This window comes from Urocitellus parryii, chromosome 1 (assembly GCF_045843805.1).
Source record: "Urocitellus parryii isolate mUroPar1 chromosome 1, mUroPar1.hap1, whole genome shotgun sequence".
NCBI classification, from domain to species: Eukaryota; Metazoa; Chordata; class Mammalia; order Rodentia; family Sciuridae; genus Urocitellus; species Urocitellus parryii.
Window position 1 is genome coordinate 276,185,024 of NC_135531.1, and position 16,250 is coordinate 276,201,273.

At 46.4% G+C, this 16,250-nt stretch overlaps 1 protein-coding gene across 1 annotated transcript in view; it reads left to right on the forward strand.

Moving 5' to 3' along the window:
• Armc9 (armadillo repeat containing 9) overlaps positions 1–16,250 on the forward strand; it is a 130,619-nt gene that overhangs the window by 72,789 nt on the left and 41,580 nt on the right. The gene's annotated exons all lie outside the window — the stretch shown is intronic.

Genomic DNA, 16,250 nt, shown 5'->3' on the forward strand with positions numbered 1-16,250 from the left:
CATTCTGCGGAAGCACACAGCAAGCCTGGCCCCAGCTGGAACGGAAGCAGACTCTACCTTGCAATGGAGGGGGCAGCAGGAGGGCCCCGGGGTGGCAGCTCAGGTGGCTGTGTTTGCAGGCCCTACCACACCTGCAGAGAGCAGAGATGCAGACTGCACGTCCTTTGGATCTCATAAAAGCTCTTCACCACAAGCCTCCACCCATCTCCCTGGATGGGAAGCTGGGCACAGAGGCTCATGGTGAGAAGCCCTGGGCTGAGCTGTCCTGGGTTGGGTTCAGAGCCAGCAGAATCAACAACCCCACTCAGTTATTTTCATTCTTTGGGAGTGGATTTTCTCACTGTGGAAAACCCTCCTGCCTAATGCACAGAAGCTAATGTGCGCAGGCCGTGAGGTGTTGGAAGGACCACTCCCCAGAGCTGTCTGGATCCTCAGATGACAGGCTAGGCCTTGTTTTCCCTTCGGAGACCCAGAAAGAGCTGACTCATTGTCCTCCTTGTTGTGGTGTGGGTATGTGACTTGCTTTCCTTCAGTGAATCCTGAAGTGAACACTGGAAGGTTCTTCTGTTGTGGGGGAGTATTCACTATAAATGTGGATGTGGGAAAATGTATTTGTTGGAAATTGAGGTCTGTCAGTTTAAAAGGTGGGTGACAGCCAAGGTTTTGTTCATGATGGCATCAGTTGTGTGCGATAGTTATATAGGAGCCCCCACAAGGAGGCCTGCTGAGATCCACCCAGCGACTCACAGGCCTCCTCCTGCATGCCATCTCCATCCTGGACTGCAGGTGGCACCAGTGGGCACTCCTGCTCACTCTTCCTGCCCGGTGGCACAGCTCTGAACCCGAGCTGCAGAGGGGACCTGGCCATCATCCCCTCCTAAGGAGAGACCAGCCCGAGGTCACACAGAATGCAGATGGCGGTCGAATCTGATTTAGAACAGGGGTCGCAGACTTTCTTTGTAAAGGGGAGGATAGGAAGCCTCTCAGGCTTGGCAGGCCACCCGTGCAGGTTTCAGTGTTTGGTCCTGCCTCTGTAACACAGTAGCTGTCAGGGGAACATGGCTGTGTTCCCACAGAATTGTTTGTGGATACTAAAAATGGAATGTCATAATTTTCATGTCATTACTTTTTTTTTCCAAATATTGAAAATATAAATATCATTCTTAGCTGCAGACTATAAAAAAAAAAAAAAAAACAGGCTTCTGTACCTGAGGACCACTGTGGCCACCCCTTAAGGTAGACCTGGCTGGCCATCTCGCCCAGGCCACTGCTAACCGCAGCAAGACACTGCCTTGTGCCTGGCTGTCGGCGCTCTTCAGTTAATGTTCTAATGACTGGATTCAGTAGCTCTTTGTCATTGTGTCCGGAGGTCGCCCCCGGGTCTGCTTTTCCCTCTTTCCATGTCATCCTTTTTGGCTTTTCTGTTTGCTCTGGGTTTTATTGTCATATTGATCCTTTGGTTTTGTATTGTATGGGAAATTTCGTTGGTACAACTTTTCTGGTTAGTGATGGGAATTCTGTTTTGTGGAAATTTCCCTGTGAAAGCAACTATAATCTGCTCAACACAATCAGATATCAAGGTCTTCCTTCAGTTCTCTGGACTTGCTGCTACTCTGCAGGTATTTTCATTTTAAGAGGTTAATGTTTGGGCTGGGGCTATAGCTCAGTGGTAGAGCACCTGCCTCACTTGTGTCAGGCACTGGGTTTGATTCCTCAGCACCACATAAAAATAAATAAATAAAGATATTATGTCCATCTACAACTAAAAAAAATATTTTTTTAAAAAAAGAGATTAATGTTTGAAAACATTTGTTGTGATAAGTAGAATTTTCGGAAGATTCCTAGAAGAGGTATAGTTGGGAAGACTCAAGAAAGGATCTGTTGTTGGAACCGCAACTCGGGTTCAGCAGATGGTGGGCTGTGTCTCACAAAGGATCCTCACAGTGCACTGTAGAGGGTCAGCAAAGTAGCCGATCAGTAGGGGCTGGGTTTTATTCAGCTTTTACCAGGGCAGGCAATACTTTTATAACTGTCTATTGGAAATGGAGGGAAAAAATAAATGCTTAAACAGATGTTTAGGCTAAAGGAAAATTTTCAAGAACCATTTAAGCAGTAGTACTGTTGTCACCTCAAGGTGACAACGATGAAGGAGACATCAGAATTAGTGTCAGGACATTAGAGTCACACTTCATTTTGCTTACCAATGCAAAATATGTTTTTTAATGTAATATCTAGACCTGAAACAGAGATTAAAAAAATGTTTTCAGTTAGCTGCTTAGTGATGTGGCTCTCCAGGGGAGCCAGAGGCCAGGGTCAGTTATGCTCCCTTTGCCTCACGTTGAGCTGAAATCTGTCCATCTGCACATCCACCATGACTGGTCCTGCTCCACTGGAAACTCTCAAGAGGACCCCAGTGCACAATCCAGGTTTTCTTTCTAATTTCCAAATCTGTAATGACTTTAATGTGTTAAAACTCATTGATGTCTGAGTATAGACTCATTTGTATACAAAAGTTTAAAAATCATTGAGCTAGAAACATATCTCCTGTTTTTATAGATCATCTGGGATATAGTATGAAATGAAAAAGGAAATCCTAAAACAATGTGAACAGTAAGAAAAAGCAAACATATAAACCCACAAACCTGTGAGTTATAGATGTGCTATGCATCTGTGTAGCAGAAAGGTGTGGAAAGTTACACCCTCTTTGTTAGCATAGGAACTGCGGGGGGTACAGGGAATGAGGAAGTGTGCGAGAGGCTTGGAAAGAGGCCAACCGGGCCCTGGGCTGCAGATTTGTCAAGCGAGAGAAGTAAAAACAGGATGCTGGATGTGGTGGCGTGGAGGTCAAGGGCTGTGCATTTCTGTGGATTGATGGGCATAGGCCACACTGGAGTGAACTGTGGAGCAGGTGGGAAGTGAAAATACAGTGCTAATAAGTATGTACTGCTCTTCCCACAGCATGGCTACCTGCTGGACGGGAGAACAGGTAGCTAAATGAGCATTTTGGTTTGGTTTGGTTTGACTTGAGGTGGGAGAGACCTAAGCAGGTCAGACGCTGCCAGGAGGCTCCAGACAGGAGGAGAAAAGGTGGCCTTTCAAGGACAGCTATTTTCATTATTTTCTAAGATGCTTCATAAACTCTCTTGATCCACAAAGCCCCAGACCTATATAAACCTCCAGAGAAATAAAATCATCATTAGATGACCTTGAAAATATACACAAGAGAATGGACAGTGACAACTGTTGAAGGGGTCAAAAGCACCTTGTGTAGCACTGTGAAGGAATGTGTTAGGTAAGGTACTTTATTTTTACAGTGAACATGTGCATTGTTACCAGGGGGCAGGCGGTAGATTCACAGGCTCAGGAGCCTGGTTCCAGGGTTCTCACCCCAAATGACTCAGGTTTTCTTCTGGCATGTTAAGGTGAGATTCCTCGTGTCTGGCCCACCAGTGGCTCTAAGTGGAGGTGGAAGGACTTTCTGTGCTATTTGAGAAGACCTATTTTAAGATAAATATTCTCCCCTCTTAAAAGAACAGCTTTCAGTGTCAGGTAAGGTCAGCCATGGACATTTACTTGCTGGATCCATATAGGTGATAATCATATGATCAGAAATTTCCTATGTAAAAACTTGTCAAATCCAGAAGTCATTATCTGTTGAACAAATATTTAAGGGCCTTGAAATAAGAGTGTTCTAGGAAAAGACAAGGGAGAGATGCATTAAAAATCTACAGGATGTAGAAGCTGGGGTTTATAATACATCCGAGAGTTTCTGGTCTCCGTAGATGAGCCCATAATGATCCAAGTGAGCAGCTCCACCAGTGTGGCCTCACCGCGTGGTAGGCACATTCTTGTACCTGACCCTCCTCTGCTCCTCCAGCAGCCCTGGGCTAGGTCCTGTCATCGTTTACCCTCACAGACAAGGAGAGGCAGAAAGCAGGTCATTGGCTGAGTTTGGGAAGCTGGTAAGTAAGTGGTGGAGCTGGGTCCACCCGGGTGTCTGAGGGAGTAGACAGGCCCCTGGCCTCCACCCTCGCTGGCCTCTTGCTAGACACGTAGGCACAAGTGGCTGTCGGTTTTCTGTGGAGCCAGAGGCAAGTTCAAATCCCATGATGCTCGCTATCTTAGTGAGAGGAAGCCATTTTTCTTAAATAAACACTCCTCGGGGCTGGGGATGTGGCTCAAGCGGTAGCGCGCTCGCCTGGCATGCGTGCGGCCCGGGTTCGATCCTCAGCACCACATACCAACAGAGATGTTGTGTCCGCCAAAAAAATAAATAAATAAATATTTAAAAAAATAAAAAATAAAAAAAATAAACACTCCTCAGGTCTTTACAAGCCGTCATGGATTTCCAGAGAAACTTGAAACTGAAATTTCAAAATTAACTAAAAAAAAGTTGATTTTGATAGTTTCACTAGTGTTCTCACTGCTTTTATGGAAGAGCAGATTCTTGGGAGTTCAGAATTCCTCCTGCAGCCTTCCTGTCTGCACTTTCTTTTCTTTTCTTTTCTTTTCTTTTTTTTATTTGTTTTAATAGTTACACATGACAGTACAATGACTTTGATATACCATACATTTGAATCAGATGGGATATAATTTCTCATTTTTCTGAGTGTACAGGTTGCAGAATCATATTAGTCATGCACTGTCTGTGCTTTCAATAGCTTTTTTTTTTTTTGGTACCTGGGATTGAACCCAAGGGCACTACCACTGAGCTACATCAATAGCCATTTTTTGGGGCTGGGGATGTGGCTCAAGCGGTAGCGCGCTTGCCTGGCGTGCGGCCTGGTTCGATCCTCAGCACCACATACCAACAAAGATGTTGTGTCCGCCGAGAACTGAAAAATAAATATTAAAATTCTCTCTCTCTCTCTCTCTCTCTCTCTCTCTCTCTCTCTCTCTCTCTCTCTCCCTCTCCCTCTCCCTCTCCCTCTCTCACTCTCTCTTTAAAAAAAAAAAAAAAAAAGCCATTTTTTTATTTTTTGAGACAGGGTCTCACTAAGTTGCTTAGGGCCTTGCTAAGTTGCCGAGGCTGGCCTTAAATCTGCAATCCTCCTGCCTCAGCCTCTTGAGCTGCTAGGATTATAGGCCTGCTCCACCACACCTGGCTCAATAGCACTTCTACCTATGCATGAGTTTGTATTACTTTTTATTGAACATTTGGAAAATATTGTTTTATCAAATTTAGTAGTTCGAACTTCCAAATGTTGACACATTTCATTAGCTTGCATGAAAAAAATGCATTAATTAATATCATTGCTATTCCCATCAAAAAAAGTCTTTATGGTTTGGGAAGCTATTAAGCTCTCAATGACAGATACAAGTTATTCAAAATTCTCATTTTCTCTTGAAAGTTCAAATTTTACTATTGCTAACAAATACTATTAGTTGTTTCCTTGACAGGACAAGCTTACTGCATTCTTTTTTGAGAAACTGGCAGACACATACCCAAGTCTGAATAATCAGAGTCTATTAGTTGTTCTTTCAAGTAAAAATGGTGTTCCCTTAAAAAAAAAAAAAAAAAAAGGCATATTCTACTTGTGACTCAAGTAATGTCACAAATGGTTTTCCTCAAGATAACCATCTTGCTGTAGTAAAGCAGAAGTGCTTTATCTGTACTTCTATTTTGTTACACAGAATATTAAAAAGATGGGCCATAAGGTTAGAGATTTAATAAAATTAATTCACCTGTTTCATCAAGAACATTCTTAAATGAATCTCTGTCCTATCCTATGTGTATCTACTGCCTCTGTTCGTGCTACCAAGGGCTTCACCCATCACTGCTTTTGTATTTTCTGTGCAAATGTCAGCAGTATAATTGTTCTAGGATAAACCATGAAAGTCAATAAAGGTACCCAACATTTTAAAGATTTTGCTTGGGTTTTGTTGTCAAGTATTTACATAAAAGATCTTTGGTAATTAGTCACTGTTGAGCCTAAATCAAAAGCAATAGCAAGTCTAGGCATAATTCTGCGGATGAGGTGTTGATTCAGCATCTATGTTTGCCATTTGGCTATTGTTTCACTGAAGAGTGTCACTGCTGTGATATCCTTTGCTAACTTTCCATCCAGCAGGCTTCATCAAGGTCAGCCATACAAGGCAACCAAGTAGTTTCTCTAACCAAATCTATGATATCTTACCTGCAAAGTCCTTAAATTTAAATCTCTGTGGGGATGAATAATTTAGATTTACAGAAAAAGTAGTACAGCTGGTTGTAGTGGTGCACACCTGTAATCCTAATGAGTCAGAAGGTTGAGGCAGGAGGATCACAAGTTCAAAGCCAGCCTCAGCAACTTAGTGAGGCCCTAAGCAACTTAGCAAGACCTTGTCTCAAAATAAAAAATAAAAATGGGCTGGAGATGTGGCTCAGTGGTAAAGCACCCCTGAGTTAAATCCTTAGTATAAAAAAAGAAAAGGGAAAGTAGTAACACAGAATTCCTGTACATCTATCATGCAGTTCAGGGGCTTTTAAACTTCTAGTTTGAAAGATTATAACAAGTTTTCAATTTTTGACTTTTAAAGAACTCATCAAATCTGGTTTAAATATTCAAATCCTTTTTTGTTAAACTCTGACTAATTTTTCACAAAATTACACTCCAACTTAATTGATATTATAGTATTCAAATGTGTTCTGTTGCATAAATTATTGACATCTGTAAAAATCAAAGAAAGATAACTTGCCATATTTTCATTTTTGATTGGCAGTTAAAACTAGCTTCTTTTGAATAGATTTCTCCCTTTCATGAATCAGAGAACTTTCCCACTTCCCTCCCACTTTCCCACTTTCCCACTAGCTGGAATTTTGATTGGGACTGTACTAAAGCCATCAATCAATTTGAAGAGAATTGGAACCTTAATGGTGGAGTGCTCCATTCCATGAACATTGTATGTCTTCATTGTTTTAAGGTCTTTTATACTGTTCTCTAAATCTAATTTAAACACTCAATGCATATGACATGAGTCATTGCCATTTACCTTCTTTCACACATATAGTCATTTGGAGAATTATTAATTTAAATGTGAATTGTAAGAAATTAATTGGTAGAGAATTGGAACTCTTAGTATTTTTTTAAGAAGTCAAGAAATAGAAAAGTGCAGCCATTGGTTGTGTTAGTGTTATGAAGGGATTAGAATAAAACATGGCACAACAGGTCCCACAGAGTGAAATCAGAATCTTGTAGGCAGGTGCTGGAAAGTTTTATAAGTCTTGAGGGCAAGACATTAAGTCCAGGAATGTTAAGCAAGATAGGAATGAGCAAGTGAAACTAAGAAGAGCTTCCCAGAGAAGGTGAAGAACTCAGTCAAGGGATGGGGTTGTGGCTCAGTGGTGGAGCGCTCTCCTTGCACGTGTGAGGCACTGGGTTCAATTCTCAGCACTGCATATAGATAAATGAATAAAATAAAGGTCCATCAATGACTAAAAAATATATATATTAAAAAAAAAACACCTCAAGCAAGGAGATAATAACAAATGACAAGGAATAGGTACCCAGACAGACAATCTGGTCAGTGAGTCTTGAACAACTGGAGTAGTAACAATGAAGTTTAAGACAGAGCAGGATTTTACAATTTGGGAGTCCCTCCTTCTCTTCTCCCTCAGAGCCATAGGTGGCTTGAAGGCAGATATGGAGCCCTAGGGACACTGAGCACCAGGCCCCAGGAGGGAGGGAGGGAGGTCAGGAGCTGGAGCATCAGAGTCCTCCAATGGTTCCTCTCTAGAGGAACTGTGCAAACCCGGGTGCCCGTGGTCTTCCTCTCCCCTGCCCTTGTGAGCCTTTCACTCTGCCTTAACTTGGCCTGGGACCAGCTTCACTCCATTCATCCTGCTTTGAGGGCATTCTCCAAGGCATGGTGACAGCCATGTTGAAATGATGTCTGGCTCTTCCCCTTTAGGGCGTTTCTGATACCCCATCAGTATTCAGAACACCTCCACCCCAGCTTAGCTTGTCAGGAGACATGGCAGCACTAGGGACAGGCTTGGAATGAAAATCATGCCCTCTTGTCAACAAAGCAGCTCTCTGGAGACTTCTCTATCACAGCATTTATGTCTCATCTCTCCAGGAGAGCCAGGCACCGCGGCTTTGCCTCTTAGGGCAGCCAGCAAGTTGGAATCCCTTCTTACCAGTCCTGCCCCCAGTCATTCCCCTTGGCCCCCTGGCACATGCACACATTCTTCTGAGGAAAGGAAGCTGGCCAGGTACAGGAAAGGGGCAAGACTGGTGGGTGGGGCTGGGGTTGACCCTGAGGTAGCATGGAAGCCCAGAACCAGTGCCCACATCACATGATTGACTGACATAGGAAGCCTAGAGCTTTTTTTTTTTTTTTTTCAAAACTATTATCCAAAGCATCAAGGTAGAAAGCAGAAACCTGGGTCTTGTTCATTTAAAAATTTGTCAAGCTGGGCACAGTGGCACATACCTGTAATCTCAGCAACTGAGCAGCCTGAGGCAGGAAGAACACAAGTTTGAGGCCACCTGGGCAACTTAATGAGACCCTGTCTGAAAATAAAAAATTGGAAAGGGCTGAGGCTGGGGCTCAGGTAGAGCAAAAACAATCCATACCATTAACTTTCAAGTTAGAACTTAATATGATACTTCATGTGATACTCTTTAGATATATTTTACCAACACACAGCCCCTAGGTGTAAATATTAGTATCCAAAGAAAGGTCAGGCTGAAGCGATAGAACTGAACCCGTGGCTTTTATAATCTCCCTGTTTGTTCGGGCATCACTAATGGATAATCACTATCAAAGCACTTGGCGCAGTGCCTAGGACAATTTAAGCCCTTGGGGCTACTAGCCCTTTTTGTCATCATCAATAGCAGCAGCAGCAGCAGCAGTGTCTCTGCTGTCATCAGCTTCCGGCCTGCCATGCCTGATGTGGTGGGGGTCTGGGCACCAGAGAGAAGCCCTAGATAACGCTGTGGTCTCCAAGGGGTTTTAGAATCTAGTGTGTCAATGGGCAACGTGTGGTTCAGGAAGACCAACAGGCCAGCAGACAGTTGCTGTGCCCAGGCGATGGTGCACACCATGTCCCCGTGGGGGTGGGGGGTGGAGGGGCATACACAGGGAAGCTTGGGATCAGTGCAGGGGTAGCAGGAGAGGAGGAAGAGGTGGACGAGAGCCTAAATTGTGGTTTCTGCAGCACAGTGTAGGCAAGGCAGGGTAAGCAGGCCTTGAGTTGTCCAGTTTGCATTGTTTTAGCGAGTTCTGTTCTGTAGGGGCTAACCCTAGTTGTCTGGCACCTGGCCTTGGGGTGATTGAGGCAGGTGGTTAGTTGCCAGGAATGTGAGAGCCTAATAAAGACTGGGGTGCAAACTCTGGATTGGCTGGTTTCTATTTGAAAAGTGTGCTCAAGGGCAGACTGTTTTCTGTCCCTAGGAACTGGCTAGCCTGAGAGGGGCCGTCACTCCAGGGTCAGCAAGGCCCCAGATACAGCATCATAAAAGGGGGGAAAAGACAGTTAACATCCGAGACTTCAGCAACCTGGCCCCCGCCTCTGGACATTCTAGCCTCATCTCCCTCTTCTCCAGATATAGACTCTCCAGAGCTGAAGGAGTTCCAGGGACCTTGTGTGGTCTCCAAGCTCGCCCCCTAAGTTTTCTCACTTCATCCTGCCTGCCGTTACCTTCCACCTGGGTTCCAGAACTGGACAATTATTGCCACCAGGGCATCTGGTCATGACATTCACATTGGATTCCTTTGTAGTCACCTTAGCCAATAAAGGTCCACATCTTCCAAAAGGAACTTTTATCAAAAACTAAAGACAGGAACTTAGCAAATAAGTGGTGAGGCTAGAGCATGCCAGGCTGAGAACGCACCGGCCGAGAGCCCTGCCTGCCACCGGCTCAGAGAGTGTGACAGGCAAGGGTAGGAGCAGAAAGACTGCAGGGAAGGGAGACCCCAGGATCTGCCTGCCCAGGAGGGAGGGAGCAAACAGCCATGCCTTTGGAAGACTAATGTGGCATGAGAGGTCCAGTTAAGTGGAGACCCAGAAAGCTCAGTGTGACCGCACAGCCAGCGATTTACAAACTGCGCTTGTGCGCAGGTGCTGGCCTGGACCTCCGCCCCCTCCTTCCACTTACTCCTCACTCCTCTCCGCCAAGTAAGGCATTATGAGCCCCATTTTGGGGATGAGAAAAGCAAATTTTAGAGAACCTCAGAAACTTGCCCGAGGCCCCAGGGCAGTCCTTGGTGAGAATGAACTGTAAACCTAGACGGGACAAGCCCTCGAGCCCAGCCTCCCTCCCACTGCAGGCTTCAGGAGGGAGTGGGGCTGAGCTTGGCCAGGCAGGGAGTCCCCTGGAGGGGAACCAGTGGGAGTTGGGATCGTAACAGGGCAGAGCATGTAACTAAGACCCGAAGGCTGGTAACTGGAACCGCAGTAGCTGGGAAAATGGGATGCCAAATGGGGAACCCTGGCTTGGAGGGTGTAGGGTATAGCTCAGGTGCAGGGTGGAATGGATTTTATACAGGAGGCACCAGAGGAGGAAGAACACGGAATCAGACATTCCTGACCAGCCTCCCCCACTGACCCTGCATTTCACAGGCAGGTACATTGCTGAGGGTGCGCACTCCTTTCCCTTCTGGCACTTTCATTCATAATCTGTGAGATTGGTGGCCACCTGAAGCTGCTTCAGGGCATCTGTCCAAAGAGCCAGCAGCTGGATAGTATCTATAGTGACTCTATAGTATAGACCATCGCTCTGCTGATGGTCACTGTGGTGCCAGCTTGCTTGGCATGGGGCAGACCACACTTGTTACCTAATTAGCAGAGAAACGTCTGTCTTATGTCTATAGTACTTGCAAGGCTTTTCCATTATTCAACCAAGTCAGTAAAGAAACCAGTGTTTCCCAATTAAGGCTTTTGCTTTTTTCTGGTACCTTTTCAGCTTCTAAATTCGTTTATTCCTGTAATGCAGCTCCTGGGTTCCCAGACCATGCCTGGGATGAACTAGCTGCCCAACAGACTGACTCATGGCTGCTGCCCTCATTTCCACTCTGGTTTCTATGGAAATAGACATCAGATGGCTCAAAACAAGGTGAGGGCTTATAGACACCTCATGATTCCTAGGCATTTATAAACCCTATTTGTCCAACATCTGTTTCCATGGAAACAGGTGCAGAAAAGGTCAAACAATGCTCTACAATAAACTTTTTTCCCTCTCTTATCTAATTTTTAAAAAACTATAGTGAGGCATTTTGAGACCTTTTCCTGTTATCATAGGTTTTTTGGGGTGATGATATATTCTGGGCAGAAAGGTATATTTCTCATTTTTAACTCTTTAAGAAACACTTGGGCACATCATGCACAGTTCTATTTTACAACTTTATTTAATAAATGGTTTGGTCTAATCAAATCGCTGTCACTTGGCATTCCAAGATGAAACACTTAGTACCTAAGTCTGAGAACATGACAGAGGGGAAAACAGTGTGTGACCTGCTCGTCCCTCCTCCAGCATTCAAGACACCTGTGCCTGAGCTTATTCCCCAGGTCTTCGCTCACATCGCTGGGGCTGGTTGCAAAGGTGCTCAAATAGAGACTTCCTGTACCTAATTCCAAGTGCCACGTACCTAGTCCATTATATAAAACATGGGAATCCAAACGGCTTTCTGTGAGCAGTGAGCAGCATCTGTGATCCCGCGGAACAGCAGCCATCAGGCGCAGCGTGTGATGGTTAAGATGGGATCTGCTGCCCAGCAGAGTCAGGTGGATGAGTGAGATCATGAAGAGAAAAACAGAGTTCACCTGAAATAGAGAAAAACAGAAACAAAATGGAAGGTGTGTGGCTGTGTGGGCAGAGGAGCTGCAGGGAACTAGTTATGCGACTCACTTAGCAGCTGGCATCTAGTACTTTCTGGTGTTTATCTTGATATTATCTTTCATGGCCAAGTCATTGCTTTTAGGCTGTTCAGGCTGCCGTCAGTTGTCCTGTAGGACCTGTAAGTGCCACTAGGACAGGGCTGGTATCAGTTTTGTTCACCAGACGAGCCCATTACCTAGATCAGCAACTGGCACGTGCCAGGTGTTCCCTAGATAACTCTGTGGGGATAGATGCTCCAGATGGGATGTTGGCAGGAGTTCTGATGGGTCCTCTCGGCAGAGTCCCCCCAGAGGAATGGAACAAGGCTGGCCACATACTCCAAGCCCGGGAGAGCACTCACAAGGCACACGCCTGTGTGGCTCAGGTGCCTGCCACCCACCTCCCATTCTGGCCCTGTTTTTGAGAGATGTGTGAATGGGATCATGCAGAGCAGGTGCTCAGGAGCCTGCCTCATTTGGGGTGTGTGTGTTGGTTAGCCTTTGTCAACTGATGACAAATCATGCCAAACATCCCAAATCTTAGTGGCCTCAAGCACAACAATTTTTCCTTCCAAGTCTGTGTGTTGCCTGGACAGGTCCTCTGCTGATTTCACCTGTACTCACTCACGTGACCACAGTTAGATGGACATCAGCTGGCTGGAAGGTTCAAGGTGGCCTCACCAGTGGCTTGGCAGTAGTGCCAGCTGGCTTCTCTGTCCTCTTCCATGTGGCCTCTCTCTTTCTCTGTCCTCCTTGCTGGGTCTCTCTTGGTTCAAGAGGGTGAAGGCAGAACCTCAGACTGGAGGACAAGGCTCTCAAGGGCTCACTTCTGCCCCATCCTACTGGTCAAAGTTACAAGGTGAGCCCAGACTGAGGGGTGAAAAAAACAGACATCACTAATGCTCTGGAAGAGTAGCAAAGCCACCTTGCAAAAGGGTGTGCTCACTACATGGGAGGAGTTTGTGGCTGTTAGTCTGAGAGAAGTTCATGTGGGAACAAACCGTTTCCAGATAGCCTGTGGGTACAAAACAGAGAAGCTTTTTGTGGTCACACACGCGGCAGGCGCGCGCGTGCGCGCGCACACACACACACACACACACACACACACACACATAAATGAGCGTCTTTTTGCATGTGGATACACAGGTAGCTACCCAACACCATTTGTTGAAAAGACTATGTTTTGACCCATTAGATTTCTGTGAAATTGTACTATTGTAAAAAACAAATTGACCATAAATATAAACACAGATAATTTGTGGTGGTGGTTCTGAATCATCTTACTCTCTCCCAGGGCTCATTGGTTTTGTGGGTTTTAGCTAGCAGTTGACTTGCATGTTCTTAATCTGAAGCATCCGTCTGTTCTGTGGTTTGCAGCTAGCTGCTAGCATCTCTGCTGCTTCTTTCCCCCAATCTTTGGAGTCCCCCTGCATAGTTTCACTGCCGATTAGATTGGGCCAAAGACTGTATTCTGATACGTCAAGCCAGTAAGGTTTCCACCTTCTGCCACTTGAGCTGTGTGTGGGTTGGAGTTTGCATTTACAAACACAAGAAATTTACAAGTTTCCCAGACTTTCCATTTTCCCTGGGCTCCCTCCCGTGTCTGCATGTACCTGCAGTTTGGCAGTCACTCAGAGATGTGTGGAGATTGCTGAGATCTCAGTCCTTCTGCAGCGCTTCTGCTTCCAGGTGTCCCCCTTCATTTCCCCCTCCTCGGCCCCGCCCTCTACCAAGTCTACAGTAGCAGCCAGGAAAATGGGGGGGGGGGTTTCTCAGACAGGAGCTCCCCAGACAAGATGGCCAGAAACACGCCATGCCTACCCAGTGTGAGTAACCTGCGCCAGTGAGCAAACCCTTCGCAACTTGTGGCATCCACTGGTCATTTCCTGGTGAAATACCTGAAATGATTGATTTTAATTCGAGCGTCACATTTTACACATGATTTCTATAGGGGAGTTCCCTGACTCTCTCAGGTTCATACTAGAGGTTTGGTCAGGTCCTGGGGAGATGGAAGTCATAAGCAAAGCGGACATGCTGTGGGAGGAAGCAGACCTCGGGCAGACGAGCAAGTGGGAATGCAGCGTGTGAGGTGGACAGGGCACCCTGAAGGACAGGGGAGCAGGAAGGGCAGAGAAAGCCCCTGGTGGACAGGGAAGAGCAGCCGTCAAAGCCCTGAGAAGGGAGCACTTTGGGGCATTCCAGGCTCAAGACGTAGGGAGGGAGCAGGAGATGGCATCAGATCACTGGGTTTGAGAAGGACTTCAGCTTTTATTCAGAGAGGAGGAAGCTGTTGGAAGGTGTCAGGCGTGACGTGATCACTCCAGGGGCATTTGTAAGTGATCAGAGCACACGGCACCCATTTACGGTGTGGAAACTGCCACGTGAGTCCAGCACATCACTGACCGGGCTTGGCTACTGCTGGGACTTGAACCTACTCTCCAGGCACTGGGACCAGGTAGCCTTGGGGCCCTCAGGAACTTTTAGGCTGAGGAGGCCTTTGGTCTCAGGCAGACGTCACCCAGTATGGACCCAGGGCCCTTGCTCAGTCCTGACCACTGGGCGCGAGGCTCGTGTTCTCTCAGCAGCCGGAGCGCTCGCTGACTGTCATGAACTAGAGCCCCGCTCATCCCAGCGTCTCACCCTGAGATGGGTGTCGAGGAGGTGGGTGTGAACCAGGGGCTTTAACTGAAGTTCCTTGAACTGCTGGAGGTCTGTGGTTCTTCCCTCTCCTCATTCTGTCATCACCTTCTAGACGGTTACCGAATCGTGTGACTCATCCGTCTGAAAATCACTTGCCTCTTCCCTTTCATTTCCTTTTCTGCTCCACATCCTGGCCTAAGCCTCATCGTCCCTCCCTTCTCCGATTTCCTGGCCTCTGGTCTTCCCTTCCCAGATTGAGGTGCACCTGGCCCGCAGACCATTTTCTAAAGCAGGGAGTGGTCCACTCGGGGATGCAATCAATTAATTTTTAACTTAGGAAACATTTTAGACTTTCCAGAAAGTACAGAAAATAAATAACAGACAGCTATGGTTGTATCCTTCTTCACCCTCCTCCTGACGAATGAGCCACTATCCTGAAGTTGATATATAAATTCCATGGATGATTCTGTGCTTTCATAATATCTTCGTATTTCCATAAACAACATGCACTCTTGTTTTATGGTCTCTTGTGTTGGTCTGTTTTGCGGTGCAGGGGATGGAACCCGGGGCCTGGCGTGTGCTAAGCGAGTGCTCTTCCACGGAGCCCTTTTCAACTTGACATAAATGGCTTAGTAGTGTAAGGATCATTTACCAGCTTGCTTTTTCATCCCCAAGTTCACCTTATGTGGTAGGAGTTTATCCGTTCCAGTCCACACCGCCCAAGCTCATCCTTTTAACTGCCGTGGGGTGTTCTGCTGTAAGCATAAGCAGCGTGTCTTTCTCCTTCCTGTTCTGTGCTTTTCGTAGTGCAGCGGAGAGCATCTTTGTCCGTGTTCCTTGCACAAATACAAGGCTCACACCTGGACCTCGGATTGCTAGTTTCATGAATATGAGGGTCTCGTTTTCACTAGATCCTGCCAAATTGCTCTTTACACTTTGACTTGATCCCTTTTTAAACAGTTCCACGCTCCTCATCACCCAGTAAAATCTCAAGTTGCTCCTGGTAGTACTCAAAGTCCCACACGGTAAGACCCATGTCTACTTTTGTATTTTCACGAACAGTACAGCTTTGTTTCTTCATCTGTGAAAATAGAGGTAAATATGACTGAAATGTCGCAAGATCAGCAGATTAACCTGTGACCCACAGCAGACAAAACAAGTGATCATTTCCTTTCCCTCCTTTCTTTGCATGTGATGTCCACTCCTTGGTCCTTCTGAAGCTATGAGACGTCTAATCCAGAAAAGTAGGTGGTGGGGCAGGGTTGAACCAAGGCTAGGATGCTATTTTGATCCCTGAGGGACATCTTGGCAAGTCAACTTATTGTGACAGGTCACTGGGATCTTGGGTCTAATTGTTGTCCTGTGCACATTTGATCCACACAGTGTGTCCTCGTTCCAAGTCCGGGGCAAAGGGGAACAGATGGGCGAAGTGTGGAAAGCTCTCTGTGCCCTGAGACCCTAGAAAAGATCAGAGGCCTGGTTAACGCTGGCTGAATGTTGAGTCAGTGGGCTCGAGTCAGATACCAAGGAAGGGAGCAGTGGTCCCATCTGCGGGCTTTAATGCTGCCCCCACTTATCACCTGTGTGGCTCTGGGAATGTGGGCTAACTCTCAAGGCCTTCACGAAGTGAGCATATTGAGCCCCTTCTCACTGGGTGATCATGAGGACCCCGTGGAACACTCCAGCACAGTCGGGGTGCAGGGGGCTGTTTGTCACATTGTCCTCATGATCAGATCCAGACTCCTGTCTGCTGGGAGGGAGGTTTGGAGCAGAGAGTGGGAAGCAGCTGGAGGAGAGGTTGAACCCCTAC